At 42.8% G+C, this 27,746-nt stretch overlaps 1 pseudogene; it reads right to left on the bottom strand.

Annotated features, from left to right (window-relative positions):
* Positions 1–465: 465 nt before the first annotated feature.
* On the bottom strand, positions 466–27,466 carry LOC136399363 (zinc finger protein 429-like; annotated as a pseudogene).
* Positions 27,467–27,746: the final 280 nt, after the last annotated feature.

The following is a 27,746-nucleotide window of genomic DNA, read 5'->3' as shown; positions in this document are numbered from 1 at the left end:
TAGGCTGCACACTCTTGTGAGAAGTTGGGGTGCCAGGCACTTGACCCCCTGCTCTATAGGATCTAAGGTGGAGGGGTACCAGAGGACACCTAGTTGGCCAATGCTAGAGCCATAAAATTGAAAATTCCTAACAAGCCTCTTTGACCAACATGACTGTGGCCCTGCAGCAGCATTACAACAGCGATGCCTCAGCAGAATTCTGCTCAAGAATATCACTGAGGCAAATCTTGAAGTACAGCGACCCCTACTGGAAAAGTGAATAAATGACATCTCAAAAAGGAAAAAAATTTTTTCTGCATTATCTTTCTTTTTTCCTTTTTCTTTTCTCTTTTTCCCATGTGAACTTCATTACCCTTAGTAATATTTTTTATTTTTGCAATGGTTTCATTTCTGACACTTTTTATTTTCTTTCTCCCACCCCCACCTCCACCCCCACCCTTTCCTCTCCTATTGGGTATATACCCCCAAAACCAAAAAACAAGGGTAGGTAGACACATGCACCCTCATGCTCATTGCAGCATTGTGGCCAAGACATGGAAATAACCAAAATGCCCTCCAACCAAAATGCCTTTACTCCAGGATTGAGTAAAGATGTGGTACATATTTACAATGAAATACTACTCAGCCATAAGAAATGTTGACATAGGATCATTTACAACATAGACGGACCTTGGGTAAGGTCAGTGGGCAATGGGGGAAGGTCACGTGAGGAACCAGACCCAAGAACTCTGGCTGGAACTGTCCACACCCACATGCGCCAAAAGAAACTTCCCAAAAGTCCTTTAGAAAAGAGCAACTGTCTGCCAGCCAGTGAGATTTTGCCACGTCATATCAACTCGCCTCCACCCTAGACAACCCTATAAATTTCCCCCATGTGACTTCTCTGGCCCCTGTCCCCTTGGACCAGAGAACATCGTCCGGGAAGCACTGTACTAAATAAAGCTTTTGCTTATCCACACTTCGTGGCTATGCCCTTCCTTCTTCCTTGGAGGGAAAAATTATCTTACACCTTGATAACATTATACTGAGTGAAATAAGTAAATCAGAAAAAGCTAAGAACTGTATGGTTGCATACATAGGTGGGACAAAAAATCGAGACTCATGGACTTAGATAAGACTGCAGTGGTTACCAGGGGGAGGGAAACAGAAGAGAGGAAGGGGCTAGAGGGAGGGACATAAAAGGAAACAAATATAGGGTGATGGAGGATGCTTTGACTGGGTGTTGGGTATACAGCATAATCGACTGACCAAATGATGGGGAGATATTTTTTCTAAATCTGTATACTGTGTAAAGCTTTCCCATATTCTTTATGTCTGTTCCTCTTCTATCCAGTATTGTCAGATACTCAGTAAGATATGTATAAAGACAAATACTTTCTAACATAAATTGCATTTTAAGGCTTAATTCTCTGATTGTCAATGTGGCTTAAACAAAGTTTAAAACTTTTGTTAAATTATTGACATTTTTACTGTACATGTCCATCCTTAATTCTGCAATGTGGGCCTGACCTGTGGTGGCGCAGTGGATAAAGCCTCAACCTGGAAATGCTGAGGTCGTCGGTCCAAAACCCTGGGCCTGTCTGGTCAAGGTACATATGGGAGTTGAAGCTTCCTGCTCCTCCCCCCTTCTCTCTCTCTCTCTCTCTCTCCTCTAAAATAAAAAAATAAAAAAATAATTTTAATTCTGCAATGTTTGCCAAGTTTTCAGCACAAATAAATGGCTTTGCAACATACTTTACAATTACAAGGTGTATCTCTGGTATGTAGTCTATTGCTCAGAAAGATGAGAGAAGTCATTTCAGGTTTTGCCACAACCTCTGTATTTGTAAGGCTTCTCTTGAGAATCAATTTTTGAAGGTAAGATTCCCCTGCCAACCAAAAACCTTCTTATACTCCCTAAAAATGTAAGATTTCTGTCCAATATGAAATCTGTTATTTTGAATAAGGTTTCAGGATTGGCCAAAGGCTCTGCCACATCTTCTATATTTAAAGGGCTTCTCATCAGTATGAAGTCTCTGATGTTCAGTAAGTTTAGAGGAAAACCTAAAGTCTTTGACACATTCTTCACATTTAAAGGGCTTGTCACCATTATGAACCCAATGCTGAGTACAATTTCATGATATTCCAAAGGCTTTGCCACATTTTCTACATTTGTATGATTAGTCTTTTGATTTTTCTGATGTAGTTAGCTGTGACTGTCACATCAAAGCTTTGCCACATTCTAAACATTTACAATATAAGACCACTCTCCAATGTAAATTTTCTAATAGTAAGAGCTAATGAACTTCTAAAGGCTTTGCCATATTCATAACATTTCTATGGTTTTTCTCTTGTGTGAATTCTTTGATGTTTATTAAGAGTTGAGGAAACATTAAAGGCTTTGCCACATTCTCGACATTTGTATGGTTTCTCTCCTGTGTGAATTCTTTGATGTTTATTAAGAGTTGAGGAAACATTAAAGGCTTTGCCACATTCTTGACATTTGTATGGTTTCTCTCCACTGTGAATTCTTTGATGTACAGTAAGGTGTGAGTTCAGGATAAAGTTTTTGCCACATTCTAAACATTTATGAGACCGTTCTCCAGTATGAATTTTGTGATGATCAATAAGAGCTGATGACCTTCTAAAGGCTTTGTCACATTCTCTACATTTGTATGGTTTCTCACCTGTGTGAATTCTTTGATGCTCAGTAAGAGTTGAGGAATCATAAAAGGCTTTGTCACATTGCCTGCATTTGTATGGTTTCTCTCCTGTGTGAGTTCTTTGATGCCTATTAAGAGTTGAGGAACAGCTAAACGCTTTACTGCATTGTTTGCATTTGTATGGTTTCTCTCCTGTGTGAGTTCTTTGATGTCCAGTAAGGTGTCCTTTCTGGATAAAGGTTTTGCCACATTCTAAACATTTATGGGTCCTCTCTCCAGTATGAGCTCTCTGATGTTTCGTACAAGCTGATGAACTTCTAAAGGCTTTGCCACATTCTCTACATTTATATGGTTTCTCTCCCGTGTGAATTCTTTGATGTACAGTAAGAGTTGAGAAATGGGTAAAGGCTTCGGCACATTCTCTGCATTTATAAGGTCTCAATTCATTGTGAATATTTGTCTCATGTAAAGCATGACATAAATGCCAATTAACTGTTTCATCAAATTCTTCATATTTAGAAATTTTTTCTTCTCTACATACTTTCTTAAGTCTATTTACACAGAATATTTCACTGAAAGGCCTCTTACATAAATTATAAGTGTAACATTCCTCCTCATTATAAATATTCTTATCTTCAGTGTGATTTGAAGATTGCTGAAAAGCCTTGATAAATTTACTTTGTTCATTTGTTATCTCCAGAACATGAATAACCTGATGATTATTAGAATATGACATTTGGTCGAACATTTTTCTGTGTTCATAATGGTTCTCTGGAAATGGAGTCTTCTCACTTTGATTATGAATTGATTCTTGTTTAAAGTTTTCCCAATGTTCATTGCATTGATATCTTCTGTCTCCATTATGTGTACTCTGGTAATCATCAAAGATAGATATGTTTTTAGTGAAAGGTATAATTTCATTTAACATGTATACTTATTCCCAAATAACTACTCTGTGATAAGTATTAAACCATGTTGGCTGTATAAAATTTGCTTTGAAGTTTGTAAGAATTATAGACATTAAAAAGAAAAATATAATTTCTTGGTGGAAGAACAAGGATTCCTTTTTAAAGGCATTGATAAACTGATCACATAGTAATTTTACATGTGCATGATAAATCTCTAAATGTTAGAAATCATTGATTGAAAGTTTAATCTCATCATACATTTAAAACAAATCAAAAGATTATCTACTCCACAGATTATAAAAGTTTTTAGATTTTCCAGATTTCTTTTCCAAGAACATGCAATAGTAAAAAAAAATTTTTTGATCTGTTTTTAAATTTATTTATTTTAGTGAGAGGATGGGAGTCAGAGAAACAGAGTCCCTCATGTGCCCAACTGGGATCCACACAGGAAGCCCACTAGGGGGCAATGCTTTGCCCTTCAGGGGCCGTTGCTCCATTGCAACCAAAGCTCTTTTAGATCTGAGATGAGGCCATGGTGCCATCCTCAGTGCAGGGGCCAACTTGCTTCAGTGGAGCCTTGGCTGCAAGAGGGAAAGAGAGAGACAGAAAAGAGGGGGAGGGGTGGAGAAGTAGATGGGTGCTTTTCCTGTGTGCCCTGACTGGGAATCAAACCTGGTACATCCACACGCTGGGCCATTGCTTTACCACTGAACCAAGTGGCCAGGGCTGCAACACAGCCATTCTTTGAGCACCTGAGAGAGAGGCCATGGAGGCATCCTCAGCACCCAAGGCAAACTCTAACCATTCTAGACATGGCTGTTTGAGGGGAAGAGAGAGAGAAAGAGAGAGAGTAAGAAAGAGCAGAGGTGGAGAAGCAGATGGTTGCCTCTTCTGTGTGGCCTGACCAGAAATCGAACATGGCACATCCAGACGAGGGACCAATGCTCTATCACTGAGCAAACTGGCCAGGGCTGAGCTTTATGTTTAGAAACTAATTGATATGCAACATAACTTAAATAGAAGTTTTCTAAACGTGAAATATTTTTTACCTATTTAGAAAACAAAGAGTCACAAATAATTGTCTTGTACTAACCAGATACCTCAGTTGGTTAGCACACCATCCCAAAGCAGAGAGGTTGCTTGTTCCATTCCCAGTCAGGGCACATGCAGAAGCAGCTTGATGTTTCTGTCTCTCTCCACCTCTTTCTCTTCATCTCTTTTGTTAAAATCAATGCGATGAGTTTTTTTTCTTTTTTGAGAGGTGGGTGTCACAAGAATATTGAGCTGCTCCTATATGAGCCTTGACCAGGAAATCAAAACAGTAACATCTGTGCTCCAGGACAACTCGCCAACCAATCAACCTATCCTGGCAGGTCTTAATTTATTTTTTTTATTTTTAGAGAGATAGAGAGAGACAGGGAGAGAGAGATGAGGGAGAAAAGGATCAATCATTTGTTGTTTCAGCCTGTCGTCCACTCACTAGCTCTTTCCCGTGGGTGCCTTCAACAGTGATGGAATCCACAAACTTGTTTCAGAATGATGCTTTTAACCATTTGAGTGAACAGGCTAGAGTACAATAACTATTTTAAAAATTAATAATAATAATTGTCCCACTGAAGCCAAAACTCTCCCTTGGTTTTTCTATCATCTCAGTATGCAGAGGTTGTAGGCTCAATCCCTGGTCGGGCACATATAAGGAAAGATCAATGTTCTGGTCTGTCATGGTTTTTCTCTCACTCTCTCCCCATTATTATTTTCTTTTTCAGAGACAGAGAGAGAGTCAGAGAGAGGGATAGATAGGGATAGACAGACAGGAATGGAGAAATAAGAGAAGCATCAATCAGTTTTTCATTTTGACACCTTAGTTGTTCATTGATTGTTATCTCATCTGTGCCTTGACCGCAGGCCTTCAGCAAACTGAGTAACCCTTGCTCAAGCCAGCGACCTTGGGTCCAAGCTGATGAGCTTTTGCTCAAACCAGATGAGCCTGTGCACAAGCTGGCAACTTCAGGGTCTCGAACCTGGGTCCTCTGCACCCCAGTCCGACACTCTATCCACTGTGCCACCGCCTGGTCAGGCTCTCCCCATTATTTTTTCTGTAAATTAATTAATAACAACAAAAATAATTGCCTTAGGTTAGCTTTGTTTGTATTTATATTGTTTCTACTTACTACTCTTCCTAAAATCCCAAGGCTTTCATTAAGTGTGCATTATCAAAACCACACCTTTCATATCTTACCAGTATTGTTTTGGAGAAGAAATCTTCTATTCCTGGCTTTTGTAACAAGGCCTTGTTGTCTTCAGATGGCTCAGCTAAAAGACACAAAATAAATGGACTTACCAGCAATGATGGACATAATTACATTTTGAGAACTCCAAAGGAAGTTCAAAGCAAGACCAATAAAAGTAACAATGACAAAAAGTCACATGAGAGAAGAATGAATATTTCCTTCCATTACTGACAATTATCTGCTGAAACACCCAGGCACACAATGGCGATATGAACTGGCTGCTTCGCAGCTTCCTGAAAGACTATTTCTGTTCTGCATGACACAGGGCGCCAAGAGAACAGCAGCACAGGGTGAATGCACTGTAGACTATTTTAATTGTTGAAACACACAGAGACTGCAGTACTGAAAACAGATATCAAAAACAAAAAAGCATGACCAGTAGTGGTGCACAGATAGACTGTCAACCTGGTTGCTGAAGTCCCAGGTCTGAATCCCCAAGATCTCTGGCCTGAGTGTGAGCTCATTTGACTGGAGTGCAGGCTCTAAAGCTGAACAGCAAGGTCACCAGACCAGACCAGGTGGTGGTACAGTAGATAGCACATTGGACTAGGACACGGAGGACCCAGGTTAAAAACCCCGAAGTTGGCCTGACCTGTGGTGGCACAGTGGATAAAGCGTCGACCTGGAAATGCTGAGGTCGCTAGTTCGAAATCCTGGGCTTGCCTGGTCAAGGCACATATGGGAGTTGATGCTTCCTGCTCCTCCCCCTTTCTCTCTCTCTGTCTCTCTCTCCTATTCCTTTCTCTCTCCTTTCTAAAATGAATAAATTAAAAAAAATAATAATAAAATAAAATAAAAACAAAAACCCTGAAGTTGATGGCTTGAACTCAGGCTCATCTGGCTTGAGCAAGGTTCACCAGCTTTAGCCCAAGGTCACTGGCTTGGTCACTGGCTTGAGCAAGAAAAGGATCACTGGGTCTGCTGTAGACCCCTGTTCAAGGCACATATGAGAAAGCAATCAATGAACAACTAAGATGCCAGAACAAGGAATTGGTGCTTCTCATCTCTCTCCCTTCCTGTTTGTCTGTTTCTATCTGTCCCTCTCTCTGTCACAAAAACAAAACAAAACAAAATAAAAATCCACATCACTAGCTAGAGCATGGGCACTCAAGTTGGACAAATATAAAGGTCACAGGCTTAAGAGTGGGGTTATAGACATGACCCCATGGTTGCTGACTTAAGCACAAGGATTGCTGGCTAAAACCTCAAGGTTGCTGACTTGAGCAAGAAGACACTGGCTCAGTAGAAGCCCTCTTGTCAAGGCACATATGAAAACCATTCAGTGAACAACTAAAGTGACTAAACTAAGAGATAACACTTGTCATCTCTCTCTCCCTTGCTGTCTATCACTCTCAGTAAAAAAACAAAACAAGGTAGAGTATCATCTAAAAAAAAAAGATCAAGAATGCGAGTATAAATGTGAAGAAATAAATGGATGATAAAAAAGAATGAAATATTAGCTTTTGTAGAAGTATGGACACACATAGAAAATATTGTGCTAAGTGAAATAAGTCAGGCAGAAAAACACATGTACCATTTGATGTCAATTATCTGTGCAATCTAAAAAAACAATATAAATGAATAAACAACCAGAAACAGACCAACAGGTACAGTGAATAAAGTGATGACTGTAAGAAGGCAGGGGAGTTGAAAGTCTGGGTTAAAAAAATGAAGCAGCTTGACCTGTAGCAGCACAATAGATAAAACGACCTGAAACACGTCACTAAACTGAAACCCTAGACTTTCCTGGTCAAGGTACATAGGGAGCTGATGCTTAATGCTCCTGCCTCCCCTTCTCAAAAAATGAATAAAAAAAAAAAGAATAAAAAATAAAGATGAAATGGCCTAATCAGGTAGTAATGCAATGGACAGAGCATAGGACTGGGATGCAGAGGAACCAGGTTCAAAGTCCTGAGGTTCTGAGATTAAGTGCAGGATCACAAACATGACCCAAGGGTCGTTGGCTTGAGCAAGGGTTCACTAATTCTGCTGTAGCTCCCTGGTCAAGACACATATGAGAAAGCAATCAATGAACAATGAAGCTTCCCAAAGAACTGATGCTTTTTGTCTCTCTCCCTTCATGTCTGCCTGTCCCTCTCTGACAAACACAAAAAAGATAAAGCAATTAAGAGCACATTTAAAAGATGTAGGCTGTAATCCACTACATACAAACACACACACACAAACACACAGAAAAAAACTTTCATTTCTATAAAAAGAAAGTGAAAGGTTAAAGCTGGGGTTTCAGTCCAATGGGGAAAAAGAAAGCCTATGGTCAGTCTCCTTTGACAACTGGCAGGTTGATATAAACCCTGACTTGGTCAGACCTGGAGAAAAATCCAGCTGGACCACCTTAACCCAAATGAGATAACTGAGAGGCTAAACCCCTGCCTGGGTCAGTGGGTAGGCACTAGGAGAGCCGAATCTAACACTCAAGTCTGGTACATTCCAAAAGCAAAATTTATTTAATATGCCTGGGTGCGAGCATGTCAAGACAGACCAAAGCTGTGTCAGTGACGGAAAGGGTTGGAATCATGTTTTAATACATTAGTCAGTAGTCTTGCAAAATGCCACTGACATCATTGACTGTATAGAAACAAGGTAATATTTTTTCTTATGTGAATTACAGTGCTGCCAAAGCTTTTCCAAATTGTTTATCTCCAAACTCAACTGTTTAAAGGAGTTCTGGGTGAGTTCAAAAGGTCCCGGGGAGACAGGCTGGCTAAGGCTTCAAGCAAGCCATTCGCCCTCCTTCTACAGGTATACACAGGAATGCAGGCAGGCTGACCTATCAGAAAATAGCGCCTCTGGGCCTCTGGCTAGGTTTTTACAAACAACTATTGTGTTTTAAACACCCCTAATTGTCAGGTCTCTTTTCAAAGTAAGCTTCCCTGACATTTCTGCAAAGATAAACATCTTGCTACCTTTCAAAAGGAAGACCAGAAAGCCTTTAAGTGAGTGAATAGCAAGACAATTAACAACAACCTCACAGTGGAGGATGAGAATGTTCTCTTTTGAGCCCAGGTATAAAGTTTGGTGAGGGGAATTTGAATTTTAAAGGATGGCTCTGGATTTAAAGGTGCTTGAACCAGAACCTTATAGAAACCATTCAAAAGTTGTAAAATAAAGAGAGAATAATCTTTAAACATCCCAGATTAAGGACACACCATGAAAAAAGAACATGCTGAGAAAGTAAATAAAAAAACTCATTGCTTTATCCTGAAGTACACTTAAATTAAGGAAAAAAGCCTCTTTCTAAATATGAAGTGCCCAATAATGCTGTAATCCCTCTTCATACTACAAAGGAAAAATCCTGCATGTTGCATCAGCACTTGTGAATCCCAAACCACAAATATGACCAAGATCTCATCAAAAAGGGAAAACAGAAAAGGACAGTGTAAGGCCTCTGCCTCCACCATGGTGGCCATGCAAGTTCCCACTATTCGACACAGACTGTGAAGCATCAGTGGAGCTAAAAGTTGGTGGGCCATTCCGTTTACTAAAGGCTCGTTTCGGCAGACAAGCAAACACACAAGGACCCTCTCTTCCCTCTCATTCAGTGGCTCCCAAAGCCCTGACACATTCTCTGGTTTCTCCTGGAATCAAAGGCCCCCACCACATACCTCAGCACTCTCTCTCTCCCTCTGGATTCCTCCTCAGCAGCCTGCACTCCATAGCATACCTTCTGCCCTTCCTTAAACAGACAGGGGCAACAACACCCTACTTCAGTAAGCATTAGCCTTACAACGGCCCCTCCCAAGCAGGAAGGTAATCCACAGTTTGCAATCTACTGCCCTGAGGGCAAGAATCCACAGAGTTACCCTTCACCATTGCAACAGTAAGGCAAAATATAAGTGAGCAAACCTAATAAACACCTATTTTAAACTTATCTGCCTGACAGACACAGTCCTGGACAGCTCTCAACAGCACAAGAGTACTGCAGAATGACAGTGATGACAAAAGCAGGTAACAGAGGACACATTCCTATCAGTTAAGCAATACTCAAAGGTCACCTATGACAGTAATTTATTGAAGGACTCTGAGATACATAAAAACATGAAATTACTCTAATGTGGACAATTAAAAATACAGACTGGAAATATTATTTTCTTCTTTTTCAAGTTAAAGGAGGGCAGATAGACAGATTCATGCACGCAGTCCGATGAGATCCACCTAAAAACCCCATCTGGGGCTGGTTGAACCATCTGGGACCAGGGTTAAAACCGAGCTATTTTTAGTGCTTGAGGTGGAGACAACACAGTGTCATCCTCAGCACCCAGGGGATGATAATACAGTGGAACCAATCAAGACACGATTTCATAAAAGAGACGGAGAGAGAGAGAGAAAGAAAGAAATACAAGGGAAAATAGGAAGGCTAGAGAAGCTGATAGTCATTTCCCCTGAATGCCCTGAGTGGACTCTAACCCAGGAAATCCACATGCCAAGCAGACCCTCTTCCACTGAGCTAAAGGGCCAGGGCTTAGACCTCAAAGTTGTAAAGATAATTCTTACTAAGCAATAAAACATTTTGAATTAAAGCAGAGAATTAGATCTTCATACTTTCAGAAGATGCTCTGTGTAGTGAGGAAATTACTGAGTCTCCACTCTGCAGAGTCCTGTAGGAAACCTCTATAGTATTAGAAATGATAAATCTGGCCTGACAAGGCAATGGCATACTGGCTAAAGCATCATACTGGGATGCAGGCTCATCTGGTTTGAGCAAGGCTCACCAGCTTCAGTCCAAAGTCACTGGTTTGAGCAAGGAGTCACTTAGTCTGCTGTGGACCCCCTGGCCAAGGCACAAATGAGAAAGCAATCAATGAACAAGTAAGGTGCCTCAACAAAGAATTGATGCCTCTTATTCTTAGGTTTCATTTCTTTAACCCTGCCAGTAAGTCTTGTTTCAGGGCTCGCAGCAGATGACCAACCACGAAGGAATGTCTGATGTCACAATCCAGAAGTCCTGGATGATTGAAGACCACTAGAAGTTAAGCAGACTAAAACTTCCAGAAAAGACAATCCTTTGTCCAGCAGCCAATCGGCAAATGCCACACGACCCTTCCCACTCCCCCGCCCCTAAACCCTTAAAGCACATCCTAGGCCAGGTGTCCCCAAACTGCGGCCCCCTGAGGCCATTTATCTGGCCCTCTGCCACACTTCCGGAAGGGGCACCTCTTTCATTGGTGGTGAGAGGAGCACTGTATGTGGCGGCCCTCCAATGGTCTGAGGGACAGTGAACTGGCCCCCTGTGTAAAAAGTTTGGGAACCCCTGTTAGCCTGTGCCTGGCACACAACTATCCCTTATGAGTCAGCCCGGCAAGGTTCCTTTCTTCCTTTTAATATAGCCTGTTACACTAGTCTTCTCGGACTCCAATGGATTCTAACATTTGGTGCTGAAACCTGGGACAGGGTACTGGGCGCCTGGACGATCCCCTTCACCAGCCAAACTTACTACCAGAGAAGCAGTGGGCAACAGCAGCTCAGCCTAGGCTTACTCCCTAATTCTGTTTGGCTGTGTGAACGTAGGTTGATTGGTCGGCTACCCGACCCTGTCTTGAACCCCTGCTGGACCAGAAGGTAAGGAATTTCTGCTCTTTCCCATCTCCAGTAGGCCCCTATTCGTCCCTCACCTGCACTCTCTCTCCTCTCGGGGTCGCTGATTGGGAGGTCTCTACTCCGGGCAGGCAGCCTGTTCACATGGACTTCCTCGAAAGTCTAGGCGCCTAGCCAGGCTGCTCCACTCTCTTTTGAAAGTAAGATTCCCGGTGACAATAGACCTCATTTTTTTACGTTCAGTATAAAGAATAGTTGAAAGAGTCAGAGGATGCTCTTTTCTTTCTCTATTCTCACCCCACATGGGCTCCTCCCAGTCCCGACCCTCAGAGACTACTCCTTTCGGATGCCTCGTAACTTCTTTAGTAACAGAGCATGGCCTCAGTACAGACTAGATAATGGCTCCCACTTGCCCCAAAATGGAACTTTTGATATTAACATCGTCCGGGACCTAGATAATTTCTGCCACCAGACTGGGAAAGGCCTCAGAAATTCCTTACGTGCAGGCTTTCTTCTACCTTCACTCTTGCCTTTTGCTGTGTTTCTGGCTCTGCCTTTCTTCTCCTCGTCCCAAACCCTCTCCTCACAGGCTACAGCTATGCCTGTCTCTCCTTCGTCCCCTCCCCACTCCTTACAGACTGCAGCTCTGCCTCTCTCTTCTCCAAACCCTCATCCCTCCTTATAGACTGCAGCTCTACCTTTCCCTTCTTCGACCCATCCTCCCACCCCACTGACTTCAACTGTCCCTTTTTCTTCTTTGATCCATCCCCCTCCCCACTGGCTTCGCTGCCATTTCTCTTCTTCAACCCATCCTCCCCCTTCCCCCTCCTCAGAGACTGCTACTGTGCCTTTCACTCCCTCCCTTCTCCTCAAAGGCTCTAATCTTTTTAACTCCTCTGACCACGTGGCACCACCCAAGCACTTCAACCTACTCCTCCTCCTCCTGCAGATTCTGACCCTCCTTCTTTTCATCCAGCTGTTCACGATGTCCATCCATCTGCTTTCTCTCTTCCTCCCCTCTATGCTAAAAACTCCCTGCCATCTCAAAAAGCTTAAAAAGGCAGAGTTGTCTATTAACCCGCCTCTTGAATCAAGGCTTACTCATCCCCATGAACTCTCCCTGCAATACCCCCATATTTCCTGTTCAAAAACCTTCAGGGGTTTACCGCCTTGTACAAGACTTATGCCTAATCAATGAGGTGGTAATTCTCCTCCATCCAGTAGTCCCTAATCTCTACAAGTTACTGTCACACATTCCCTTAAACACCACTCACTTCCTGATCCTAGGCCTCAAGAATGCCTTCTTTACCATTCCTCTACACTCTGACTCTTACTTTCTGTTTGTCTTTACTTCGACTGACCCGGACACTAATGCAGCCCAGCAACTTACGTGGACTGTCTTACCCCAGGGATTCAAAAACAGCCCACACCTGTTTGGGCAGGCACTAGCTTAGGATTTAACAGCATGCAATCTTGAAACTAGTACTCTCTTACAATATGTAAATAACTTACTCCTCTGCAACCCCTCCCTGCCTGCCTCAAGGAGACACACCGCCACCCTTCTTAACTTCCTCACCATGAAGGGATATCGTGTCTTTTCTGCTAAGGCTCAACTACACTCTTAGTTCAGAGTCTATCTGGGCATCGCCTTAACCCCCACCACCTGAGGTCTCACCCTAGATCGAACTCAGACCCTCCTCAGTCTCCAACCACCTACCATCACAAATCAAATCCTTTCTTTCCTTGGTCTAATAGGCTTCTTTAAACACTAGATTCCCAATTTTGCTCTCTTAGTCAAGCCCCTCAGTGAGATCTTCTGAGCATGGCTTTTAAGGTCTATAATGGCTGAGGAAGTAACAGAAAAGGCAAATAAGGCCCAAACGAGGTCAGGAAATATCAGGTTTTGGCAAACGCTCTTAAAGGCTCCAGTGCCCTAAAGGGCTTCATAGGATTCCATCAGGGCCCTCCTTCAAGAGTGGAAAGGAAGGTCATTGAACTGAAGCCTGTGAGGCTTCTTAGCCCCACCAAAGGACACATCTTTGCTGTGGAAGGAGGGACACGAGAAGGTAAGCTGCCCCCTTGCTCTATGGAGGGAGGGCTCAGTCTCTTCTAGCCCTGCTCCAGCTACCTGTGACCTGACCTTGCACAGCGTGCTGGGAATTGCCACTGAAGGCCCAAGGACATTGTTCACGAGCCTAAGGTATTCCTTCCAAGAAGCAGATAAAATTATCTCATTTCTTGTTAACACAAGGGGCATCTACTATGCCTTGCCTGAATATTTGAGTTGTATTTATCCCTCGAAGATCTCTACTGTGGGTATTGACAGTCTGATTTTGTTACTTTATTTAATGTATAGTATCTCCTTTATTCCTCTTGTCTCAATGCCCCATGCCTATTGTAGGCTGGGACCTGCTGCTAATTTCAGCTAGAAGCAGTGGTCACTAAGACTTAAACTCTAGCTGCAAAATGTAGAAATGTAACCACCCTTTCCCTAAGTACTTGCAGGATTTATAGGTTACTTGGCAAACTGTTCAAAGACTGTACAAGAGGCACTTCCAGCATTACATCACCCAAGGACTGACTTTCACATGGATAGGTCCACACACCGTGATCCTGAAAACTCCCACTGCTGCTAAAGTAGAAAAATGGCATGCCTTACTCCAACCACAAACCAGAAGCTGGTTGGTCTATGTATGGTGAATATATGAAGAGACTAAGGACTCTTTCAATCAGACTTTGGAAAAAGGGAAACTAGGGTAAAAAGAAAGTCAACTTAATTGTCACTAAAGATTAAAGATTTTTAAGTCAAAAGTTCTGACTAGAAAGGAATTGCATGGTTTTGATAATAGAAGGTATAAGGTATGGAAATACTTTTGAAAGAAAAAGGAAAAAGCAAGTTGCTATGAAAGCCAGTTATTTCTGGATAAGAAAGTTCATGAAAGCTGAGGGTTTATGTAAGTTGTAGAAGGTTTGGGCAGGTTGTAGGAGATTTGTACAGAGAAGAAAGAATTTGAATAATCAGAAAACTGGTTTTTGAAGAATGTTTAATTAGTCACCCTAGCTAACAATTCTCTACTCTCCCCACTTATTGGGGTGACTCTTTCCTCTACCCTGACCATCTGGAGCTCAGAAACAGAGAAACAAAACCAACCCCTTGTCCATCAATTCTCTACCCACCTCTCATCCTGTATCACCCAATCAGGGGCTTTCTACTTGTGTGGGACCAACACCTATATGTGTCTCCCTAACTGGACAGAAACATGTACCCTAATCTATCTCACCCCAAATATCAACCTTATCCCACTCCATGAGCCTGTTTCAATTCTAGTACACTACCCATCAATCTAAGGACCAAATGAGCTATACAGGTAATTCCTCTTCTTGTTGCTTTAAGAATTTCTATAAAAATCAGTCTAGGGGCAGGGGACTGGTCATTTCCCTGTGTTATTTCTTCTCTCTCTCTCTCTCTCTCTCTCTCTCTCTGAAGCCCAGCAAATTCGTAAAAAACAAACCGAGTCATGGAATCAGTGGTTTTGCACAAACTGGGTGTCTTGATTATTGCCTTTCATTGGTCCACTCACTCTCCTATTTATTTTTCTAACTTCTGGACCCTACCTCTTATGTTTGTTCACTAGTTTCTTACAGAATCGCATGCAGACCTTCACTAATCAGAAAATTGGAAAAAATCTACCTAACCCTACACACCAACCCTAAAACCTGCCCTCGCAAAACAGAAAAATCTGGAACCCTATAAATACACCCCTACCCAACAAGAAGCCATCACTGCACCTCTCTACCCCTCACTGAGAGTAATCTATATAGAGGCCATAACCCCTCACCGCCCCTACTCAGCAGGAAGAAGTTACAGAAGATAATGACCTCCATCCCTTTTCCCTTGAGGCCTCTCTAGGAACCACTCTCTTTCCTTTTTTTTTTTTATATTTCAAATAATTAGGAATGTTAGGTTTCATTTCTTTAACCCTGCCAGTAAGTCTCGTTTCAGGGCTTGCAGCAAATGACCAACCACGAAGGAATGTCTGATGTCACAATCCAGAAGTCCGGGATGATTGGAGACCGCTAGAGGTTAAGCAGACTAAAACTTCCATAAAAGACAATTTTTTGTCCAGCAGCCAATCGGCAAATGCCACATGACCCTTCCCACTCCCACTCCCCTAAACCCTTAATGCACGTCCTAGGCTGTGCCTGGCGCATGACTCTCCCTATGAGTCAGCCCAGCAAGGTTCCTTTCTTCCTTTCAATAAAGCCTGTTACACTGTTTTTTTCAGACTCTGATGGATTCTAACACTTATCTCTCTTCTTCCCCATCTATCCATATTTTTCCCTATCAGTCTCTGTCAATAATAAAAAAGAAAAAAAAATGATACATCTGAAAGCATGGCATCTGTCCCCAGCATTCCTGAAATTTCTGCCCCTAATTTCAGGATCTCAACTATTATCAAAAACTCCAAATTAGCCTGGCCTGTGGTGGCACAGTGGATAAAACGTTGACCTGGAATGCTGAGGTCGCCAGTTCAAAACCCTGGGCTTCTCTGGTCAAGACACATATGGGAGTTGATGGTTCCTGCTCCTCCCCCCTTTCCTTCTCTCTTTCTCTCTCTCTCCCTCTCTACAATGAATAAAGAAAATCTTTTAAAAAGTAATAAAAAAAAACCCCAAAAAACCCTCCAAATTATAAAAAACAGCTTATCATGTAATTCCTCAGGTACATGAATATTTTTTCCAGGTCCCCAAAGCTATGGAAGAGGAGCCAGATCATAGCAGCCCTCAGTCCAAGGGAAAGACTTAGCCCCCCACTGCTAATGCAATGAGAGAGGTCACTAGAGCAAAAGCAGAGTCCTGAGAGGATGTGGGAACACAGGACATGTTGGAGACGAGCTGTCCCTGTCTGTCAGCAACCAGGATAAACCTGGGCCTCTCACAGCCCTTTCCACTGAAGCAGCTTCCCAACCACACTGTAAAGTCAGGCTTCATCCATGATCTTTAGATCTTTTACCTGCCTCATCTGCTTCCTCATCCCACCTACCTGGGTGGAAGGATACTGTCATTTTCCTTCCCAGCTCCAATTCCTAATTCATTTTGTGTCAAGGTGAGAAGAAATGGTACAATATTACAATGTTCTAGAAAATAACTTTCCCTTTTTTTTTTTTTTTTTTTAACTTAGTCGATTAAATTTAAAAAAGTGACACTGGTCAACTGGAGTACAGAGATTTTGGGCAAACATCTCTACATCATTTGGACAGTTGATTATGTTGTATACCCATCACACAAAGTCAAATCATCCTCCATCACCTTATATATTTGTCCCTCATCCTCACCCAGGGAGACCAGGTTCCTGTAGTTCTCTAACATCACATCCATGTACAGTTTCCGCTGAGCTGGGTCCAGGCATTCCCATTCCTCCCCAGAGAAATATACAGCCACATCCCTGAAGGTCAATGGTTTCTGGAAGAAAAGACACATTAGCAGAGGTCTGCAATCTGAGTTCATAATTTCTTTCATCATGAAAACAGGGTTAGAAGTGGTTTTGTCCTAAGAGAAAATAATCCAGTAAAGTAATATTTTCCCAGCAATACATATATATTTTCTGTGTGCGTGTGAGAGAAAAACAGGGTCACACAAACTGGTTTGAGAGAGATTAGAAGCAACAACTCAAGCTGTAGCACTTTTAGTTGTTCCTAACTACTTTCTCATACATGCCTTGACCAGATATCCCTAGCTGAGCCAGTGACCTGTTGCTCAAGCCAGCAACCTTCGGACTCATAACAGCAACCATGGGGTACTGTCTATAACCCCACACTCCAGCCAGGGACCCCAGGTTGAAGTCAGTGACCTCATGGCTTTGAATCTCAGTCCCCAGTGTCCCAGGTCAGTGCCTTATCTACTGTGCCACTACCTGGGTAGGCAACAATAATCTTTCTCAAAAAAATTTTTGTCTTTTGTTTTCTTAATCTTTCACATAGTGACATTCTCTAATGTATTTTCTAACACTGAGTAACGAGGATTACATATGTCCATAAATGCACTACACAAACTTGACTTTTCAAGAAAATAAATTTTAAAATTAATGTACCACTGTTACTTGGTAGGTCAGTTGGATAGAGCATTCTCCTGATATACCAATGTGGCAGTTTGATTCCTGGTCAAGGCACATTCAAGAAATTAAGCAAATAATTAATAAATGTGAAACAGCAAGTTCATGGCTTTTTCCTCTCTCTCTCTCTCTCTCTCTCTCTCAAATTAATCAATAGAATTAAGGCATCAACACAAGTGTGTAAATTTATCAGTGTGTATTTGTATTGCTCATGATCACTCATGTACACTTGTCAGGTGGAAGAGTCACAGTGAGTTGGAAGTGTAAGTACTTCTTCAATTTTGACGTGGACAACAATGAACTGCCATTTTCTAAAAATGCTGATTCTCACTCAGGAGTTCTGGAATGGGGCCTGTGTTTCCACATATCTAACAAGCTCTATTTTTACCAGTGACACCAATGTCTCCAGTCCACATGCCATACTCCTGAATAGCACAGAGTAAGAAAACACAGGTAAAATTACATACATGATTTTGAGCTGAAATTTTAATGGAAATTCTTGTTCTCAAGGAATCGGATGCATAGCATCCACAAATTTACTATACATAACTTTAGAACAAAATATTTCTTCCCTTGCTGTGAGACTGCTTTGTGAAACATGCAGTGAAAGAGAGACCTTGAGTTTTACTTCAAAAATAATCTACAATTTTTCTCTTTCTTTTTTTAACAGAGACAGAGAGAGAGAGAGAGTCAGAGAAAAGAATAGACAGGGACAGAAAAACAGGAATGGAGAGATGAGAAGCATCAATCATCAGTTTTTCATTGCGACAACTTAGTTGTTCATTGCTTGCTTTCTCATATGTTCCTTTACTGTGGGCCTTCAGTAGACCGAGTAATCCCTTGCTCGAGCCAGCAACCTTGGGTCCAAGCTGGTGAGCCTTGGGTCCATCCCTTGCTCAAACCAGATAAGCCCACACTCAAGCTGGCGACCTCGGGGTCTCAAACCTGGATCCTCTGCATCCCAGTCTGACACACTATCCACTGTGCTGTGGCCTGGTCAGGCTGTCTACAATTTTTCAAAAAAAAACAACAACCAAGCAAACCCTAGCCAATAGTCATAAGAAACCTCATAAACATCTATATATGTTTCTATAACTGATAATAATGAAAACATTATAAGCAAGAAGAAAAAATAGCTCAAATAACATTAACATGTTACGCACATTGACATACACGGGAACTAGGTACAATTTAAAAGTGATAGAAAATAAAATGAAAGCAAGACATGGTCATTCTGTAGTTTCATGAATCAGTTGTGAATAATACTTGTTTCTTTTTTGTGACAGAGAGAGGGAGAAAGAGAGAGGAACTAATAGGAAAAGGGAGAGATAAGAAGCGTCAATGCTTTCTTGCAGCCCTTTCATTGTTCATTGACTGCTTTCTCATATGTGCCTTTACCCAGAGGGGTGTTACAGCAGAGTGATTGACCTCCTCGCTCAAGACAGCGATCTTGGGCTTCAAGCCAGAGAACTTTGTGTCCGTCGTGCCTGAGCCTCCTTCAGATGGGAAAAGTGGAAAGGCTAAAGGGCAGAGGAGGAGGTGCTGAACTGGGAGTGGGGCTGAGCTCAGGGTTCCAGCCACAGTTGCTGTGTTCTGCCTGTAGCCAAATCTCTGCATGGAGTCAGAGAAAATGTGAACCCCCAAACTCCAAGATACCAACTCGCACACCTCGCGGGTAGGAAGAGTAGCAGGGGCAGACCCCACAGCTAGTCTCTAGAGCAACTCTCTCCCCTGAGAAATACAGCTACTCCACATCAGGTCCCCGTTTCTTGAGACATGGGAAGGAGTGCCCAGAGACCTGAAATCACAAATGCTAGAACTTTATAGCCACCAAGTCGTAAAGCCATAGAGCTGAAGATGTAAAAGCCTCACTACAAGCCACACCCACCAATGACTGTGGCACTGCCTACATCATTAATAGAAAGGTCACAGTGGAGTTCTGTCCAAGAATTTCGGAGCCAAAACTTGCAGTACAGTGACACCTACTAGAAGAAAACAGTAACTTCAGAAAACTGTACAAACTTTTTTTTTTTTTTTTTTTTCATTTTTCTGAAGCTGGAAACGGGGAGAGACAGTCAGACAGACTCCCGCATGCGCCCGACCGGGATCCACCAGGCACGCCCGCCATGGGGCGATGCTCTGCCCACCAGGGGGCGATGCTCTGCCCATACTGGGCGTCGCCATGTTGCGACCAGAGCCACTCTAGCGCCTGAGGCAGAGGCCACAGAGCCATCCCCAGCGCCCGGGCCATCTTTGCTCCAATGGAGCCTTGGCTGCGGGAGGGGAAGAGAGAGACAGAGAGGAAGGCGCGGCGGAGGGGTGGAGAAGCAAATGGGCGCTTCTCCTGTGTGCCCTGGCCGGGAATCAAACCCGGCAAACTTTTTACACTTTATTTAATTCTTTTTTTCTTTATTTTTCATTTCAATTTAATTATCTTTAATTTTTAAATTTTTTTCTTTCCAGTTATTGAGTTCTTCTTTCTTTTTTTGTTTTTGCTCCTTTTCTGTAGTTTTTCATTTTACTTATATTTAAATTTTTTATATTTCTTATCACTTTTTTAAATATTTTTTTCATTTTTTGGTTGTTTCTTGTGAGAGTTCTTAACACTACTATCAAATATGATCAGGGAAGAAAAAACAAAATACCATAAATACACAAAAAAGAGATGTCATTCAGATGGATAATAAAAAGTCTTCAGAAAAAATATCTCAACTACATGGAAACCTTGGAGTTAAAAGACAGAGAAATCAAAATTTAAGTTATTAAAAAACTTAATGAGTTGCAAGAAAACACGAATAGGCAATTTATTGAGCTAAAAAAAACAAATTAATGAACAAAAAGAGTATTTCACCAAAGAGATTTAAACTTTAAAAAAGAAGCAATGAAAGACTAAGAACTCAATAGATGAAATAACAAAAGAGGTAGTAAGTTTAGCTAATACAAATGGCCAGACAGAGGAGAGAATCAGTAACATCAAAAACAGGCAACAAGAGATGCTACAGAGAGAACAGAAGATAGACCCAAGAATAAAAAAAAAATGAGAGAGCACCACAAGAACTAACTGCCTCCAATCAGAAAGAGCAATATAAGCCCTGACCAGGCAATGGTCCAGTGTACGGAGAGTCAGACTGGAATACAGAGAATGCAGGCTCGAAACACTGAGTTAGCCGACTTGGGCACGGGCTCACCAGCTTGAACATGGGTTAGATGGATTAAGAGTGCGATCATAGATATAACCACATAGTCGCTGGCTTGAGCCCAAAAGTCACTGGCTGGAAGCCCAAGGTTGCTGACTTGAGCAAGGGGTCACTGGCTCTGCTGTAACTGCCACTCCTCGTCAAGGCACATATGAGAAAGCAATCAATGAACAACTAAGGAGCTGCAATGAAGAATTGATGCTTCTCTCATTTCTCTCCCTTCCTATCTGTCTGTCCCTATCTGTCTCCCTCTCTGTCTGTCTCTCTCTGTCTCTGTCACAAAATAAAAAAAAATAATAAAAAGAAAAAGCAACATAAAAATAATGGGGCCTGACCAGTCAGTGGCACAGTGGATAGAGCGTTACACTGGGATGTGGAGGACCCAGGATCGAGACCCCGAGGTTGCTCAAACATCTGGTTTGAGCAAAGCTCACCAGCTTGGACCCAAGGTCGCTGGCTTGAGCAAGGGGTTACTCGGTCTGCTGTAGCTCCACAGTCAAGGCACATATGAGAAAGCAATCAATGAACAACTAAGATGTCGCAATGAAAAACTAATGATTGATGCTTCTCATCTCTCTCCATTCCTGTCTGTCTGTCCTTGTCTATCCCTCTCTCTGATTCTCTGTCTCTGTAAAAAAAAAAAAAAAAAAAAAAAGAATGGGTATATAAGGAGAAGAGAGAGAGAGAAGGGGATGGAGAACCTATTCAAACAAATAATGGATGAGAATTTCCCAAAACTATAAAAAGAGTTAGTGCTTTGAATCCAAGAAGCAAACAAAATGTTGAGTTACCTCAACCCAAACAGACCTACTCCAAGGCACGTCATAAAAATATTATCAAAACTCAACAACAAAGAAAGAATCCTTAAGGCAGCTATAGAGGCATGATAATCAAAACAGATAGTATGGGTAGAAAAATAACCCTACAAACCAATGGAAAGAAATCAAGAGCCCAGAAATAAAATCAAATATATTATATAGAGAGAAAGATTATGTTCGTCAAAGGAACCGAAAACAAACAATGAAGAAAAGAAAGCCTTTTCAATAAATAATGCTGGGAAAACTGAAATACTACATGAAAAAAACTGAAACATTTTTGTTCCCCTGAACAAAAAGTAATTCTAAATAGATCAAAGACCTAAATATGAGAGCTGAAACAGAAAATTACATAGAAGAAAACATAGGTACTACACTCACAGACCTTGGCCATACAGAGTAATTTATGAATTTGACCCCAATGGCAAGGGAAGTAAAGGCAAAAATAAATGAGTAAGACTATCTCAAATTAAAAAGCTTCTACACAGCAAAAGAAACTGACAACAAAACAAAAAGGCAGCCAACTCAATGGGAGATGATACTTGCAAAGAACAGCTCCTATTAGGGGTTAATATCCAAAATAAAGTCCTCACAAAGCTCAGAAACAAAGAAGCAAACAATCCAATTAAGGAATAGAGAGAGGACCTGAACATATACACCTCCTAAAAAGACATACAAATAGCCAACAGATATATAAAAAAATGCTCATCTTTGGTAGCTAGTTGAGAAATGCAAAGCAAAACTACAATAACAACCTGACCTATGGAAGCTCAGCGGATAAAGCATCAACCTGGAATGCTAGGTCGCCAGTTCAAAACCCTGGACTTGCTCGATCAAGAAACATATAGGAGTTGATGCTTCCTGCTCCTCCACCCTTCTCACTCTCTTTCCCCCCTCTTAAATTAATAAATAGAAATCTAAAAAAAAAGAACATTTAAACAAACAAAAAACTACAATGACATACCACCTCATACCTGTTAGATTGCCTACTGTCAACAAAACAGGTAATAACAAGTATTGAAGAGGTTGTAGAGAAAAAGGAACCTTCATTCACTGCTGATAGGAATGTAAATTGATACAGCCAGTGTGGAAGAAAGTATGGAGGTGCTTCAAAACATTAAGAACAGAACTACCATGACCCAGCAATCCCTCTACAGGGTATCTACCCCAAAACTCAAATATATTCATACGTAAAGACACATGCAGCCCTGTGTCCATCGCTGTGTAAATCATGGTGGCCAAGATATAGAAACAACCAAAATGTCCTTCAATAGAGAATAGGATAAAAATGATGTACAATGGAATACTACTCAGCCATAAGAAATGATTATATAGCCTGACCTGTGGTGGCGCAGTGGATAAAGCGTCGACCTGGAAATGCTGAGGTCGCCGGTTCAAAACCCTGGGCTTGCCTGGTCAAGGCACATATGGGAGTTGATGCTTCCTGCTCCTCCCCCATGTCTCTCTCTCTCTCTTTCTCTAAAATGAATAAATAAAATAAAAATTAAAAAGAAAAGCTACATAAAAAAAAAAAAAAAGAAATGATTATATAGTGTCACTTATGACAACATGGATGGACCCTGAGAACATGATGCTGAGTGAAATAAGTATACCTGCAAAAGATAAGAACTGTTTCCACAGATAGGTGGGATGTAAAACTGAGACTCATGGACATAGATAAAAGTGGTTACCAGGAGGAGGGGGATGAAGGGGACAAGAATAAAGGGAGGGGTGTGGGGAAGGGTATAAAGAGGAAGGAAAAATATAAGGTGACAGAAAATGATTTGACTCCAGATGATAGAAATACAACATAATCAACAGTTCAATTGCTGTGGAGGTGTTTACCTGAAACCTATGTACTTTTTTTTTTTTTTTTCAGAGACAGAGGGTCACAGAGAGGGATAGATATAGATAGGGACAGACAGACAGGAACGGAGAGAGATGAGAAGCATCAATCATCAGTTTTTTCTTGCGACACCTTAGTTGTTCATTGATTGCTTTCTCATATGTGCCTTGAACGTGGGCCTTCAGCAGACCGAGTAACCCCTTGCTCAAGCCAAGGGCCTTGGGTCAAACCAGATGAGCCCACGCTCAAGCCGGCGACCTCGGGGTCTCGAACCTAGGTCCTCTGCATCCCAGTCCAACACCCTATCCACTGCACCACCGCCTGGTCAGGCAACCTATGTACTTTTGTTGATCAATGTCACCCTATTAAAATTTTTCTAAATAATAATAAAAAAAAGTGATTAATTCATGGTAGGAATTGTTCATGCCCTCTGGGAACCTGGATGGAGAGAAGGCACAGAAGGCTCTGAGACAAAGGAGGGAAGTATATAAGCCGCTGACCCTGACAATTAAAAGAGTCTGAGCCCGGCCAGATAGCTCAGTAGGTTAGAAAATGGTCTTGAAGTGCAGAGGTTGCTAGCTTGATCCCTGCCCAGGGCACATACAAAAATAAATTAACGTTCTCACCTCTCTCTAAAATCAATAAAATAAAAAATTTTTTAAATTAAAAAAAAAAAGAAAAAGGGACAGAACTTGACTGGTGGCACAGTCAATAAATCATCAAACTGGAATGCTGAGGTTGCTGGTTCAAAACCCAGGGCTTATCTAGGCAAGGCACATAGGGGAAGCCCCTACTACAAGTTAGAGCTCCCCACATCTCCACTGTCTTTCTCTGCCTCCATCTTTATCTCCACTATCTAAAATCAATACATAAAATTAAAAAAAATAAGTTAATGGAAACATTTCACTAAGCAGGAACATCAGAAATAGAGAATTTAACATTGAAGATCCTAAATCCACTAAAGTTAGGAGAAAAAGCAAACAAACACAGTCTCTGCACAGGACACATCGCTTACCTGAGAAGCAGTCATTCTGTCCTGGTCCTGCTCCTGCTCGTTTTCTCAGGTGACAGTATGTTGAGTCAAGTCTGCAGTTCAAACATACGCCACCAGAGGTGTCCACACAGCCCCTCTATCCACTTCCACCACACAAACAGAAGAACCTGGAAATGCTAAAGGTCACACTCTCCTGTCCTTATTCACTGGAATCAGCCAAAAGTGCTCCTGCAAGGAGACCACACTGTATTATTTTCCTGTCTTCACCTGTCTGTCCTCCCTCAGACGTCCACACATTCCCACAGCAATGAGAACGGGCGCTGCTCTCCTGAACGCCCAAACCCAACACAACACCCTGTCACCTCCCCTGACCATCCCTGCTCCCCACTCTCACTAACGCATCCCGGATGCTCTTCTTTCTAGAGCATGTCTGCACCTCCCAACTTACCTTTGCCTATCTCTTTCTATTCCAGGATTCATCTTTCTCCTCTGAAACCTGTACCCTGAGCCCACTTCTACATCTGTGACTTATTTTTTTTGATGTGACAGAGAGGGGGACAGATAGGTGCAGACAGACAGGAAGGGAGAGAGATGAGAAGCATCAATTCTTTGTTGCAGCTCTTCGGCTGTTCATTGATTGCTTTCTCATATGTGCCTTGATGGGAGGGGTGGGACTACAGCAGTGTGAGTGGCCCCTTGCTCAAGCCAGAGACCTTGGCCTCAACCCTGCAACCTTGGGCTTCAAGGCAGCAAACTCTGGGCTCAAGCCAGAGTCCATGGTGTCATGTCTATGATCTCACAGTAAAGCTAGCAACCCAGCACTCAAGCCGGTGGCCTCAGGGTTTTGAAACTGGGTCCTCTGTGACCCAGTCTGAGGTTTTATCCAGTGTGACACCACCTGGTCAAGCAAACTCCATGACTTCTAAATAAAATTTATCGTATAAAACTAAACAGAAAAACTAAACGTAAAAACTAAACAGAAAGCAAATGCATCCAGGACTTTTCCTGCTAATCCCTGGGCTCACCTTGGAATAACCTGGAACAGCTCATGAAAACAAAAATGCTACCTGACCTGTGGCAGTGAAGTGGATAAAGGGTTGGCCTGGAACACTAAGGTCGCTGGTTCAAAACAGTAGGCTCGCCTGATCAAGGCACATATGGGAGTTTAGGCTTCCTGCTCCTCCCTCCCTTTTCTCTCCTCCTCCCACCCCCCTTTGCTACTCTCTAAATTGAATAAAGAACTAAACAAAACAAAAATATTGCTCCACCCAGAGCGGCTCTCCAAGTTTGAGGGAGATGATGGAGGTTAAGTCCTTTCTTAAAAATCAAACCACCAATAGGACCCCAGAGAAGAATGCTTTAGCTTTAACGAGAATGCAGATCCCTTGGGGATGAGGGCTCCACTGGAAGTTGTGGTTCTGCAGGTCTGCAGTGGGGCCCAGGATATGGCATCTTTATCTAGGTCCCTGCAGTGCCTGCACTGATCCCTCAGAGCTGTTTTCAGCAGCACTGGCTGACGGGGATCAGACCCAGCACAACTCACACTTCTAGATACTTTGAGGGCAGTTTCAACCTTTCAGTCACTAGTTCAATAAATCACATGAAAATGCTGCTGAACATTTGATGAACTCAAGACACAAGGCTCTGACTGCTAAGATCAGACATCCTTACCAAGTGCACAGTGAAATAGCCTAATACACTTTACTAAATACCAATGGCTGTTTCAACATATTGTAGACACTACAAAGAATGCAGGGCTCAGAATTTAAACTTGACACAATATATTTAAAAGGAAAATAATATGGATGTTTTTTTTAATGTAACGACTTCTAGAATCAAAGATTTAAAAAGTTGAGATGGCCTCATATTTTGCAAAGAATTAAAAGCTCTGGTTATTGCCTCGGCAAGTTGGCTAAGCAGTAGAGCATCAGCCTGGTGTGTGGAAGTCCTGAGTTTGATGCCTGGGAAGGGCACACTGGCTAACCGACCATCTGTTTCTCTATCTCACCCCCTCTCCCTTCACTCTATCTTTCTCTTCTCCTCCTGCAGCCATGACTCTATTGGAGCAAGGTGGCCCTTGGCACTGAGGAGGGGTCCATGGCCTCATCACTGGTGCAAAAATAGCTTGACTGCCAAGCAACAGCCCCAGATGGACAGAGCATCGCCCTCTAGTGGGCTTTCAAGGTCGATCCCGGTAGGGGTGCAAGTAGAAGTTCTTTCTGCCTACCTGCCTGTCACTGAAGACAGGGGGAAAAAAAACAATTATAAGCTGTGGTTATGAGATATCAGCAATGCTTATTTTAAAAGTTAATTACTACTGCAAGAAAGCAGATAAAGATTTATCTCAATAGGTTTTTTTCAAATGAATTAAATGTAAGATGTCTAATAAAATACGTAAATCCATTGGGCCAGAAGAAAAATTGTTTTTTTCTTCATCCCCACTTCTGCTCACGGTTTCTCCCCTGCCCCTCGCGCTCCTTTCCCCGGTTACTGTCACTCTCCCCGTCGCGGCCCCGTCCCCCGCCCCCCACCCCCACGTTGCCGTCTCTTTACGGCCCCTCACTGACCTCCCCTCCCCTCCCGTGTCTCTCTCCGTCCCCTGACCCCTCCCAGCTCCGCTCTGCGCGTCCCCGGAGCCCCTTCGCTGTCGCCGCTCCCACACAGCCCTCCCCGCGCGGGGCCGGGGGCTCTTCTGGGGACCCCGCGTTCTCGCCCCGAATCCCCGCCCCATGGAGAGTGTGCTCTTCCTGGACCTGGGCCTCTTATTAAATGGGGTGGGGTCTCAGGAGGGGTGCTGCCCCCTCGGGGCCAAGGCAGAAAGCCCCGCGTCAGGGGGGTTCTACGCCCGATGGTGGGGGGACAAAGGCGGGACGTCCTCAGAGTTTCCCCGGAAACCGACGCGGAGTCCCCACCCGGCAGCGAAGCGGGCAGGCTTGGAGCCTCTCACCGGGACTCCGCACTCACTGCTGGGGGCTCGGGAGCGGGGCTTTCGGCGTCCGCAGCGACCCTCAGGCTCCCCGCGTGCAGGAGTAGAGACGGTGAGGGTCAGCTTTAAACCAGGGAGACCGGTTCCAGGTTTCGCGAGATATTCGTACAGCCGCTTCCGGGTCTGTGACAACCCGCGCGTGCGCATTGCCTCAAAACCTAGGCGGAATCAATGCCCGAATGAACCCTTCTGCAATTGGCCGAGTGTGTTACGAGGCGGGTCTGCATGTAAATAAAAAATGGTAGAGGGGCGCGTGCAGGGGCGGGCCTGGGTCCATCCACCTGCTCTCATTCGTTATAGCCTGATCTTATTTGTTGGTTTGATCTTCCACATTATTCCCAGCCGGCCAGGGCCTATTCCTTAAATTGAAATATTTTTTTCCGAACTCCATATCATGATGAC

This window comes from Saccopteryx leptura, chromosome 3 (assembly GCF_036850995.1).
Source record: "Saccopteryx leptura isolate mSacLep1 chromosome 3, mSacLep1_pri_phased_curated, whole genome shotgun sequence".
Lineage (NCBI taxonomy): Eukaryota > Metazoa > Chordata > Mammalia > Chiroptera > Emballonuridae > Saccopteryx > Saccopteryx leptura.
Note: the sequence above shows the minus strand (reverse complement) of the source record. Positions and strands in the feature narration are given on the sequence as shown.